The sequence below is a fragment of the Rhinopithecus roxellana genome, chromosome 10 (assembly GCF_007565055.1).
Source record: "Rhinopithecus roxellana isolate Shanxi Qingling chromosome 10, ASM756505v1, whole genome shotgun sequence".
Lineage (NCBI taxonomy): Eukaryota > Metazoa > Chordata > Mammalia > Primates > Cercopithecidae > Rhinopithecus > Rhinopithecus roxellana.
Genome location: NC_044558.1, coordinates 127,601,058 through 127,614,717, shown reverse-complemented (window position 1 = coordinate 127,614,717; position 13,660 = coordinate 127,601,058). Strand labels below are relative to the sequence as shown.

General features: G+C 35.0%; 1 long non-coding RNA gene across 1 annotated transcript; it reads left to right on the top strand.

The window, feature by feature from the left end:
- Nucleotides 1-589: 589 nt before the first annotated feature.
- On the top strand, nt 590-7,527 carry LOC115899923. Its single transcript, XR_004059529.1, has 4 exons — nt 590-675; nt 2,673-2,769; nt 4,013-4,067; nt 7,349-7,527. It is a non-coding gene; the product is annotated as an uncharacterized LOC115899923 (long non-coding RNA).
- The last annotated feature ends 6,133 nt before the right edge of the window (nt 7,528-13,660 follow it).

The following is a 13,660-nucleotide window of genomic DNA, read 5'->3' as shown; positions in this document are numbered from 1 at the left end:
TACCAAAAATATAAGTGAATAAAATGAATGAAAATTCCTGCCTCGTAGCACTGTCACGCCCTCTCAATAGTAAACATTTATTTATAAGAAATGCAACCTTCTAATCACAAAATTTAATTGTGCTCCACTTTCTTCAACCTCTCTTAAAGTTTCAATTATTTATAAGCATCATTTTTTCCAAAAAATAGATTTCAAAAATCACAATAATGTATAGCACATTTCACATCTCTCTTGTTTTCTAAATTTTTCCAGGGCTTGCTTTCCAATTAGAAACACCTTGTGTTATAAATGTCTCCTCTTATATCTAAACTTTTTGGTAAAACAATTGGCACAAATGACAGAATGCTCAATAGTTTTACCATTGAAAATATGAATATGAATAATTTTTTTAATTTAGTAGTATACTTTAAAATTTCATACGTTGAGGAAATGTAGGTTGTGGCAGAGGTCGATAGTAGTCCTCCAATGTATATGTTCTCCTTTCTTTGTAATTCAACCTTGCCCTTGTTGGGTTCTTTTTCTTTTCTGCTGGCTAGAATATCAGTAAGATGCTGGAGTTTAATCAGCCACAGCAGACTGTGAGGTGGAAGCCACTTGGTGATTGTGGCCCAGCACCAAGATAGAAGGCATTTGGATTCCTGGTGATCACAGACCCAGCATGTCATCTCTGCATAGGTGACATTAGATTCTATTTGAAGAAGAAGACATCCATATTGTTTAAGACATTGTTATTTAGAGATTTCTGTCAGTAGCAGGCAAACCTAATCCTAACTAACATAGCCTACAACGTACTTTCACAAATTTAACAATCTATGCTACATCCTGTATAATTCTTACCATCTTGATTATTTACTGAAGATGATGAAATGTTCATCTCTGTCACATGACTATTATTGGCAATAGCATGATTCACCAACTCTTGGAGATTTTCCTGAAAAATAAAAACGCCAATGTTTGTTTTGACCTTATTTGCATATAATCACAGATATGTAGAGATAAACCAAATCAATCTTGAACAAAATAGCAAATGACTGGTGATAATAAAAATATCTATATGGAGAGAGGCACAGCTGAAAAGGTAAGAGGAAGCCACCCAAATACCAGCTAAGCATGGGGAAGGCAATGCTGGAGTATTTAATTGAGTCATTTCAAGTTGTATATGACTTTTACTTGTTTTTATCAACTACAATGTTTATTTTATTTAACCACAGTAAAACGAAAACTGTGACTTGTGTTTCACAGGGAGTATAACTGATTTAATGGAATTGTTGCAGTTTTATCACTTTTCTGAGTTAAATTTTGCCTCCCCTAACTTTTCTGGGAAATAAAAATTCACATATTCTCTGTTCTTTTTTTTCCTTCCTCTGCTTAATTCTATCTTATGCATGACATTTTATAGAAGGCTTATGTTCATTTTCTAATCAAGATGGCATATATTAAAAATCAGATCCATCATGTGTCATGCAACTATCATATGACACTATTTATTTTTCCAAATTCCAATGATTTACAACTGCTGTTTAATTGCCTGAGAGCATTTTAATCCAGGGTAGTTAAGATTGCTTGAACTGCTACATCATTTAATTGTAATATTACAGGTTTACAAGCAAAAGCAAGCCTTGAACTAGAGACAGCAAGTCTACAAAAAAAAAAAAAAAAAAAAAAAAAAAAAAAAAAATCCAAGAGAAACCATCAAGTTTTAAAAGTTGATGTCAGAAATATCTCATTTAGTTCAAATAAACTACTGTGAAATAATATCCTTTAAAACATGTAAATAAAGAGCTAAGTACCTAAAAGTAAAAAATAATATCTAGAGGAAAGAGATAATTTATGTGTTGGATAATGAGATTGGGCATAAAAAGTCTGGTTCCCAAAACATTTATGAAATATTTACACCATTCCTCAGGAAATGGCTAGAATATAAACAAAGTACCCTACTTAGAAGAGCTTCAAAAATCATTTTTATAGTGGCAATTAATTTAATTTCTGAAACGCCAAGGAAATTACAAATCTATTGTGAATGTTTATGGTACTTGACAAATCAAGACCAGAAATTTTATCATCATTTACAATCATCATCAATTACAAAACTATTCAAGAGAGTTACATAAGAAAAAAAATACTTTTAGCTTAGATGCAGCTGAGCAAAAGTATGCTTCAAATTGTTTTTAGCATGATACACAGAAGTCCAAGTTACATTTAAAAATTTTTGATTCTACTACACACAATTCTATTAGATTTTAATACATTACTAAACCAGAATAGCAAATGCCATACCCTGGTATCACACCAGCTAAAAAATATGATCAGAAATTCACTTATTCCATAAATACAAAGGTGTGAAAATTTATGGACTTTCTTTTTTTTATAATTTTAAGTTTTAAAAATTTTAGCAACTCTATGTTCCCCACTGCAGTACAGAGAAGCAATATGGTATTGTGATCAAGAGTGTTTAATCAAACTGTCCTGGGTTCAAATCCAGGTTCTGTGCCATCTGTGTAATCTTGAATAAATTACCCATCTCCACTTGCCTCAGTTGTAAAAATAAGAATAACATTTATCTCATAAGGTCATGTAAGGAGTAGCTTGCAAAGCTCAGAGCTTCAAGTAAGAAGTGGGTATAAAAATCCAATTCTGGCCTCATTTACTCTCATGTATTTACTCTTTTTTAGGTCTTCGAGCAGCAGCCCAAGGAAGGAAAAATAAGGACACACATTTTTGGCTGGATTAGTAACATCTTTCCTTTGTCTTCATCCACCAGTGTTCTTGGTACACTGAAAGGCAACAAGAAATTTCAAAAATCTTATTTTCCATGTCAGAAGCTATTACATCATTCCATTTTCAATAACATACTTTAATCTTCTCCAGGTTTCATAAATTCTTGGGACAACTATAATAAATGTTATTTGCTTGGAAACCTAAAGAAGAATGCATAGTTAAATTTTTCAAAGTATGACCCCCATTATAGTAATACTGAAGGAGAAGCTAAGTGGTTGAATTGGAAGGATAAGTGATAATATTGCTATGCTTCTGAAAGAGTAACCATTCAGGAAATGTTAGGAAATCTCAGCATTTGGATCCAAAGCCCTTGCCAAGAGACCTTGGCAGATGCAGCGAATCAGTCCTTTATTAGATGTGTCAGTCTCAGCTGCACACATATCTTGATAGTTAAGATGTAAATGTTCATCCCCTAGTCACAATGTAGATAAGTGCTGAAAAACCTCTAGAGACAGGCTACTTAACAACTAGTGAGATTCCCTGGGATACACATGTAGAATCTCCTGCATTTCACTGAGGTTTCTTCCCAGTATACTCAGATAATTGACTTTTTTTGATTTTTTAAATTAATTCCACATTAGATTCTGTGTTACTATGAACCACACTACCGTTTATGGAGAATTAACATCTGGCTACAAATAGTGGTCTCATTGTTTTAACCTCATGTGGGCTTACAGGATTTATAGGAAGTTCACTGAAACCAACACTTCCTTATTCTGTTTAAGGATTATCAAAGATTTATGAATTCGTTTTATAAAATTTCCCTCCTTAACCACAATTTTTAAACACCTTCTAAAAATCAATTACCTCATTTTCAATTAATTAAGCCAATTAAACTATGAAAGATGTTCTCATGATGATAGCTCCACAGTTAACACATTTCAAGAAGCTGTTTTGCCTTTCACATCTCTTCTGTTACATGCAGAGTACTAATCTCTACCCGGATCCTCTCTACATCAATCCTCATTTTTAAAGGCAGAGACCCAAACATTACATCTTAATATATGCTTTTTACATTTAAATTGTAGTCAAGAATTTTAAAAATTATATCGTAGTAAAATGTCTATTTTGCCATTGAAACAGTTCCGATATGACATTAATGTATCGGAGCATCCTTATGAACCTCACGAATATGTACAATTATTATTTGTCATTTTTAAAAAGTAAAGAATAAAAGAGCACTTAACGTTTTAGCAAATAAAGGCTTGTAAGTAATGCGAATATTGTCTTCTAGCTTCCCAGAAAGTGTGGAACATTGGCCTTCCTTTTCAAATTCATGTGAAAGCTTGGTAAGTATTATTCTTAAATGAGATAGATAAGTGTTCTAAGCTCATCTTTTCGCTCCCAACTCTGGAGAGATAATGATGCCTACTTACACTCGGATGCACTGGGTCATATACCTTCACCAGATCACAAAGCCCAGGTCAGATACATATGATGGTGTGTCACTTTCTACCTAGAAAATAGCGATCATTCCATCAGCCTTCAGTGTGTCTCTTCTAGGGGCATAAAAGGTAAGATGGCAAGGATGCCTAATGCCGAACACTAAGTGGACAAGTGACCTCCAGCAGGTTAAAGTAGCATAAAAGAAGGCTGAGTTAGTGGTGAAAGGAGCTGGAAGCCTAAATTATCCAACAGTAAGTATTTCCTAGCTATGTTCTCTCCTAGCCTCAATTTACTCTTACATAAACAGAGTAAAATCAACATGAGTGACCCACTAGAGCAGAAGAGGGTGAGAAATATACGAGGGCAATGATTTAGACCAGGCAGAAGAATGGGCTTGGAGAAGTCTTTCCCAGAGTAGTTGATGCTTTAAGACAGGTATAGGACTCACCTGGGTGAATAAGATTTTGAAAGAAAGGTGGCTTAGACAGAAGGAACAGTGAATGTGCAGGGTTATTTGATTCATGAGATAATCAAAACATTTATCCCACATTGTGCTTGGTCCTTAACTGTTAATATGTTCGCTCTTTAGTCCAACAAGGCAGATGTTGCCTAATCCAACAAGAAAATATTTGCTTTTGGCAAATGTGCTGCCAGCGACATTCTTAGCACTCAACAGAAGAGCACCTTAGAACTATGGAAAGGCATGTCAAAGTCAGCTGCACTAGTGTATGAACTCTGCCATTGCACAGAGCCCTGCACTTAGGAGGTTTCTAAACTTGTTAATGCTTTGCTGTTGCTGTCTTAAAATTCTTAATAATTTTGAACAAAGCAACTCACATTTTCATTTTTCACTGGTCCCCACAAATTACACAGCCAGTCCTATTTATGCTATCAGATAATCCCAATTTGTGTAAATCAGATGGATTCACATTCTGGTTTTCTTACTTCTTAGCTTCATGAACTTCTAGGAGCTTTAATGATAGAAATATCAAAATTTTTTTACTCATTTGTGAGGATCAAATATATTTTGATTATAAAACTAATTTTTATTTTATAAAGTATTGCAGAAACAGAGAACAGTAATCAGTCACAGCTAATAAGATTCTTGTTTATTTTTTAAAAATTCACTTATTTGGAATGATTTCAAATATCTGGAAATTAGTACGTGCCTACTGCCATTTCCTCTCTCTTCTTCTCTTTCACTTTTTCTCCGTTCCTATTCTGTCCTTTGCAACTGAACTTATAGTATATGCTAAATACTGTACTGAGTGCCAAAAACACAGATCGAAGCCGACACAGTCTCTTCCCTTGAGGAGCTTATACTTGCATAGAGGAAATAGAAACAGAAATTGACAAGCTTGGTGAAGTGTAACTGGCATTTCATAGAAAAAGCACAGGGTGCAATAAGAATACACAAGAGAGCAGTAGCTAAGATTTGGGGAGGTGATGTGAGTGGAAGTGGCTCTGGGAAGTCTTTCCCAAGAGAGTTGATAATTCAAGAAAGGGATAGGATTTAGATGAAGGAAGGAGGCATTGGAATGAAGGTGTTTAAGGCAAAAGAGAAATTGTGTGTGCAGTCATAAAAGCTTGAAACACATGTTTCTTATGAGAAAGCACAAGTAGTTCTATTTATCTGTGTCAGAGATGCATGTGGAAGAGTGAAGAATTAGGAGGCTGGAAAGGGAAATAGGCAAAGGCCAGATCCATGGGTATTATAAGGGGTAAACCAGAGTTATAAATTCACCCTGAATGCTCCTTGAAAATTATAAAAAGGTAATGAAAGTAGAGAGATGATATGGCTAGAAAACAGTGTAGAGATGAATGATAATGCAACTTAGATAAGAAATATTTGTGGAAGAACAGCTGACTCTAGTGATACTATAGAATGGAAATTCAGAGCAAGCTTCAGGCCCTCAAGAAATATTTTATGGAGCAACTATGATGGAGCAAGTACTTTGTTATGTTCAGAGAACACAGAGATAACTAAGATAGATCCCCTCTTCCCCAGAAGGGTGGAATGCAGTGTAGTGAGTGCAGTGAACATGCTCTACCCATGATATTCAACAGAAAAGGGGCCCCCAAACTTCCTAAGGGACATAGAGAGTCTTTTGCAAAAGAGCTGACACTAAGTCTCAGAGGAATGTCCTGAATTAAGACTTAAAAGATTAAAGGAATTAATCAGACACAGGATGAGGTAATTAAAAAGAAGGAAATATTCTAGGCAAAGAAAGTAACATAAACAAAGAAAAAGAAATGAGAACTTACATAGACATGCAGTGTCCAGGGGAGAGGTGGATAAGAGACTGAACCGGAACAGTAATTGTAGAGATGAGGAATAAAAAGGAAAGCCAGATTTATGGAATGTTTAGGAAGCATTAACATGACTTTGTCATTGTTTGGATGTGAGAAGTGATGGAGGTGGGGGAATGAGAGGAGACTTCTTTTCTACCTTGCCTCTTTTACCCCTTAAGTGCCAACAACCACAGACAATTTCCGAAGCTATTAATTTTAGCTAAGTGTTTTTCCTCCTCAGGCTATGTTTTAGGAGGAGAATCTGTGGTATAAATCTACAATCACTGTAAATTAATATAACTACAGTCACACTACTGTTAATTTGATTCCAAAACAGATATACTTGGAATCCCAGCACAAACTTGGTATTTCAAATATAGCTCCAGACATAGTCATGGTCAACATGTCCCCTTGTCAAACGACAACTACTTACCATCAACTTAATACATCATGTACAAGGCATAAAGATATCTCATTTCCTCAAATCAAATTCAAGTGGTTCCACTGTAGAATCACAGAATTTGGGGTTGGAAGGCATCTTAATATTTATAGAATCCAAATATTTGGGACACTCTCTGCAATCTGAATTTTGTATTCACAATTTTCTTGAGGTCAACAGGCTAGAGAACAAGATAACTTACCACTTGCTTTGATAAGTTTTTCTTTAAGTCCTAGTTCTGAGAAATAAAACGATTTGAGAACCTGAGAACAATAAAATATGACTACTGATTTCATAGTCCCATGTACTTTCAAATTCACTTTCCTATTTTGCCAAATCAAGGTTGAATTTTTCCCTCCTCATTTAAATGTTTCTCATGCTTTTTGCTGTAAGAATTATATTAAAATGAAATCAGTCACTGCTTGTTTTTATTTTGCCTGGCTTCTTTGACAGGAGAAAAGAACACAGACTAAAAGGAATATAAATCCAAAAGAATCAGTGAAATGAGAATACACAAGGCATGAGCAATAAGACTGTTCGGCCAGAAATAATGAGAATAACTGCTCTACAGCTTACAAACCAGAAACTTACACGTTGTATCTCATTAAATTTTATTTTGAATATTGAGAACATTCAGTGCATGGATAATATTTAAAAGTCATAACTCCAGAAGTAGAACCAGTTGATGAATAAAAAAAAATTCTAGTCAAAACATAATTTATCAATTATGTACAGGGCAGGCCAAAACCTTGTTTTGCCTCCTGGAAAATTATTTACAAGAAAATGATTGCTTAGAATGTTCCTTCTTTAGGAGCTCCCCAAAATCTCTAAATATAGGTGGTTACATTAACTAATTCAACCTAGAAAACAAGCGCATCCCCCACTTATGTATACACATGTCTTACCAGATTTATAATCTATACTATTTGGAGCAAGGAAAAAGGATTTACATATTGAAACAAAAGGAAAATTATAAATTTTTTTATTATTCGATAAGGCAGTCATAAATTTCTGACATAAACACATGATTATAAATGGAAGGTGTCTTTCTAATGTATCATATTAGATATGCTATAAGTTCTGAAATATGAGATCAATCCATGACTAATGGCCTGATAAAAGTCATGACTGAATAAATGGGATGACAGCCAAGGAACAGATTCCTGTGAATAAATAATCATCAAATGCCACACATATAGCTTAATTAACACTGCCCTTTACTTATTTTTCAAAATCTTGCATTCATTCAATGAATATGTGAAGATCTACTATATGCTAGACTTAATTCAATTTGTAGCAAGTTAATGATCATAAATAGGTGATGAAGTCTAATCTCTTCCCTAAAAGATTTTTGTCTCATTCACTGCTGATCTTGTGTGCTTTTCTGTTGTTGCTGAAATTGATAAATGTTCACCACATTCAGTAATACTTTCCAGACTTCCAGACAGATGAATTCATAACATACACATTCGCGTCCCGTAAAATACACAAGTTTTATAGTTTTTGTTTCCAGAGAATCCAGACTAAGTTTATTTTTAAGAAGAATTAATGAAATAAGAAAATGATTGCTTCACTGAGTAGTCTAGACTCAAAGCCACTGTTGGTCTAGATAGTAACTTCAGTGATGTACTTCTTTTTTCCTCAGGGACCTGTTCCAATTAAAATGAATCTACTCTCCTGTAAAGCTCTCTTTATCTGGCTACCACGTACTTAATGAGAACTTCAATACCTGCTCCTGACTGGTTCAGATAGGCTTTCAGGACAAATTCCTTTATTTTTGCTATTTTATTTTATTTTACTTTATTTTATTTTATTTATTTATTTTTGAGATGGAATCTCGCTCTGTCACCCAGGCTGGAGTGCAGTGACATGATCTCTGCTCATTGCAACCTCTGCCTCCCAGGTTCAAGAGATTCTCCTGCCTCAGCCTCACCAGTAGCTGGGATTATAGCATGCACCACCATGCCCAGATAATTTTTTGTATTTTTAGTAGAGATGGGGTTTCGTCATGTTGGCCAGGCTAGTCTAGAACTCCTAACCTCAGGTGATCCGCCTGCCTCAGCCTCCCAAAGTGCTGGGATTACAGGGTTGAGCCACTGTGCCTGGCCAATTTTTGCTATATTAAATATTGACTTTGCAATGACTTTTCCTAATATTTTTAAAGAGATGGTCTTATTTCTTTTTATCTTTTCTACTATAGTTTCCTAGAAAAGGGGAAAGATTTTTAGGAATGGAATTTTGTAGTTTATTTTCATTGTTCTGAGCATATATCTGTTTTTTGTTCATCTACCTTATTATCAGTTGAGGGTAATGATCGTATTTATGGTTGTATTTTGCATTATAACAAAAATTTTTGAACCATAATTCATCAGTTTAGTACTCCTCTGCAGATTATGTAGATTTATATAGACATGTTTATATTATGCCAATCTACTAATATTAATGTAGACAGTAGTGATTTTATAATGTTCCAAATAGCTAATTAATTAAGGTTTTCTAAGATTGACACTCTGGAATTGAATTTCTCTAAATATTAGTCTACAGAGAATGCTTATGAAATTAGACTGTGGACATATACTAACTAATGTTAAAGGCTCGATAAAAGAATCTTATTAACCTCAATTCTTCTCTAATTATTCAATATTTCATTAGGTAACTTGATAACTGTGTCTATTCCTTAAAATGCTGAAATGATGTCTCTCAATTTGACTCAATGTCTTCAACAACTTTCCCAAGGTTACACAGCCAACGACAAACTAGAAATGGATTAAGATTCTATATAACTCAAAAGCTTGCATGTTCCACATGAGGCAGAAATCCATCAACACATTGTCCCTGCCTCCCCCATATCCTGCTTTTCCTATATCTCTACATAAGTGACAAGCAACCTAATCTACTAAGTCACTCAAGTCAGAAAACCAAAAGCCGTCTCTAATGGAATGGATGTTTGCGACTCTCAAAACTCATATGTTGGAATTTAATCCTTCATACAGTGCTGTTTGGAAGGTAATGAGGTCATGAGGGTGGACCTTTATGGGTGGGACAGGTGCCCACCACCATACCCGGCTAATTTTTTGTATTATTAGTACAGACAGGGTTTCACCACATGCCAGGATGGTCTCGATCTCCTGACCTCGTGATTCCTCTGCCTCGGCCTCCCAAAGTGCTGGGATTATAGGCGTGAGCCACCACGCCCGGCAGGAAACTTTCAATCATGGCAGAAGGTGAAGGGGAAGCAGGCATGTCTTATGTCTTACTCCAGGTAAAGAGAGCAATGTGAGTAAAGACACAGATACCTGTGATACAGGATTTTTCCCTGACCCCTTCATAGGACTTGCTATAGTCCTTTTCTTCTAATGGTAACATATATTCTGGAAAAAAAAATATATGATTGGTTCTAAAGTCTCCCTGTTGTATTCTCATTTTATTATCTGTGGAAAAGGTAAGCCCACAGTGCCTTTATCATAACTTGGCCTGTTTTCCTGATGCAATACTTGACTTGTTGATAGAGTTGGGCTGTTGAAAGTATCTAACTATAATCTTGGCAACAAATATTATACCAAAAGCTAACAGTTTTGCCTCACAATCAGTTTTTTGTTAAGCACACTAACAACTGTATTTTTATCTCTTTTTTGACTCATCTCCACAACAGTTGAGCTTCTGCCACCAAATCTACTTGATATAATTCATACCACTCTCTCTCATGACAGTCATTCCCCATTTTTGTCCAACAGCTTTTTAAGAAAGTCAATAGAGTTTGAGTGCATTGACTCTCCTTTGCTTTCAATTATCTTCTAAAGATTATCGAGTTTTTCTTTTCTTACTACCTTAGTGCTTCCCTCCGTGTGTGTGTATTTGTGTGGTATTGTAGATTTCTGAGCATAATTAAGATCACCACTAGTGTCTCCTATGAGTATCTCTTCACTGAGAGAACAGTGATATCAGAAATGCACTCTACACCCGAGGGCAGAAGATATTTATCTATTAAGTCTAGCTGTAGGTTGGTCTACCTTCTTGTCCTTTTCTTAGAATAAAGGAAGGTATGGAAATAGGATTCTCACGAGAGGAATACTATTCCTGTCAGGTAAGACATGTTATAGAAGACCATGAAATTCCTTAGAATAGAATATGAACCAAGTATTCAATTATGTTTTTATGTCAAAAAACACAAAGGCAAGTAAGGTTTTGTTCACTAAGGATAAAGCATTCTCTAAATCTTAAGTCCTAAAGATTCTAGGCAATTCTGAAAGATGTGGCAAGAATGACCCACATGATCTTGCAGTCACTGAGGCTAAGTAGGGTACACTGCCTGGAGTCTGACATTAGTGGTGAAGAAACAGACTCTAGAGCTAGGATACCACTTGTAGCCATGTCATCTTGGGAAGAGAGCCTCACCTCTCATATGCTTCAGTTTCATCACCTCCAAAATAGTTTTGGCCTCATAGGTTTGTCATGAAGAGTTAAAGAACTAATACATTAAAGCTTGGCTGGGACATGGAAAGCTCTTGATATATGTTGAATATTCTGGTTTATAATTCCAATGAGACCACTGAAACAGAAAGACGAAGAAAAAACAAAAGTGCCATGCTAATCTACTCTCTCTAAAGCTAAAAGAGTTTATCTTGGCCTGAGTACCAATCATGTATTTTACGTGATTAAGAATGGTTATCCACTTTCTACATGCTACAATTTCACTGGTGCACGTATCACATAACCCTCTCCCCAAGTGGCTTCTCCTGCTAACCCCCTCTTCCCAATGGTTTTTTTATACATAAGACAAACATTCTTCTCTGAAAATCTCCAGTACGTGCACAATTGATCCAAACTGGGGTCAGAGTTTAACTCTTTATTCCCTTGTGTCTTTCCCCTTGCTTAGTTTTTAATCATGCTGATAAAATGTTAAATTCTAAAAGGATATTTCCATTCTGTTTTCAACTCTTCCTTTTGATATATTTAAATTCTTCTTTACTAACATTTTTCATAAAACAAACATGCAAATCATTCCCAAATCATGAAGATGTGTGATCCTAAACTGTTCATTCTAAAAGAAAGAGAAATCCAGATCAGTAAAGGGAAAATGGGTCAGAAACAAACACTGGTGCAAGTTTTTATTTTAAATATATTGTGCTTACATTTCTTGTAAAATTATAATTATCAGGAAACAGCAGAATTTGACTTACAGTTTTTATTCTATTTAAAATCCAACAGGGCCAACCAAATGTCATAAAAGTGATTTTTTTTTTCTTCCTGCCTGATTGAATTAAGACATGACTTTTTTGGTACAAAGTTATCTTCAAAACTCAGTAGTCAACTTTAGCTTTGTTTAAGGGAATGAACAGTCAGAAAAAAGTTAAAGGAGTTCACCAAGACCAAGCAAGAGAAACATGGGACTGAATGCTCTCATGAGTCCACTACAGAGTGAGGTTTGTTTTAAATGAATGTGGTGTCTCAGTTCGGATCTCTCAGTTTAGTGTTCTGTAGCAGCTGGCAGTCATTCTATCTTTTTTTTTAATTTCCTGATTACAGTATATGTATCTAATCATGCTATCATACATTTTATTTAACAAGCAAGTTCTAGGCCTTCTCTGTGTCACAGAAGAAAATATATTTTCATGAAGCTTATAAGAAGGCAAGTGAGGAGGGCAAACCATTTCCTGATAAAAGCTGTTTCTAAGAGATATAAATAGAAGCTTTCCCAGGACTGTAGCTTGATGCTATATTGGGAATCATGTAACATTTACAATATACTTCTATGCAAGACAATCTTGTGCTAAAGAACTGCTAAAAGAGATAGTGCCTTTGGAACACACCATATGTGTTATTCAAAAGCAGTGGCAAGTCCAAGCTCCTATCTTAATCCTTGCTTGTTATTATGGTAAGTAGCTTTCTGATTTTTTGCTTTGTCCAGGTAGAATTGCAGTATTTTGCCCATTAGAAGTAGATAGTGAAAACTCTTCTCAAAATTCAATTTACTTGATCTGTTGCTACTATGATAGAATTTAAATTAAAGTTTTTTTTAAAAAATGGGATAAAATCTTATAGTTAAGCTCCTTTAGAATGAAAGAAATAGATTTAACACAAAAACGGAAAGAGCATTCAATTATCTAAAACTGTGCCAACGCATTGATCTAAAACATTCATGAAAAGCTAATAAGAATGCCTAAAATTCTGAATTTAGAAACTTATTTTACTATGTGATAGTTTACTAGAAATACCTACTCATTGCCTTCCTAAAGAACCTGTGATATGTGAAATTTTATATCCCAGTGTCTCAGTTTTTTGCATAAATTCTACATTGTTCAATACTTTAAACAATTCTTAGAAAGAAATCTTACAAACAGATGTGCATAATAAAGATGTTTGTGAAGCTCTCTAATTAAAGTAATTTTGTGAACTTGGATACTAATGTCACTATGATATTTCCCTAACACTAAATTTTATCATAAATTTTCAAGTTATAAATGGAATTCTTAACCCGAAGATGATGAAAAAGGATAGTAAAATTATGCTACATGTAAACCTGAGGAGGCATGATAATCGTAGACAAATAGACAAAATTTTTCTCAAGAATATCAAAGGACTGGCCAGGTGTGGTGGCTCACACCTGTAATCTCAGCACTTTGGGTGGCCGAGGCAGGAGGATGAGGTCAGGAGATTGAGACCATCCTGGCTAACATGGTGAAACCCCATCTCTACTAAAAACACAAAAAATTAGCCGGGCATAGTGGTGAGCGCCTGCAGTCCCAGCTACTTGGGAGGCTGAGG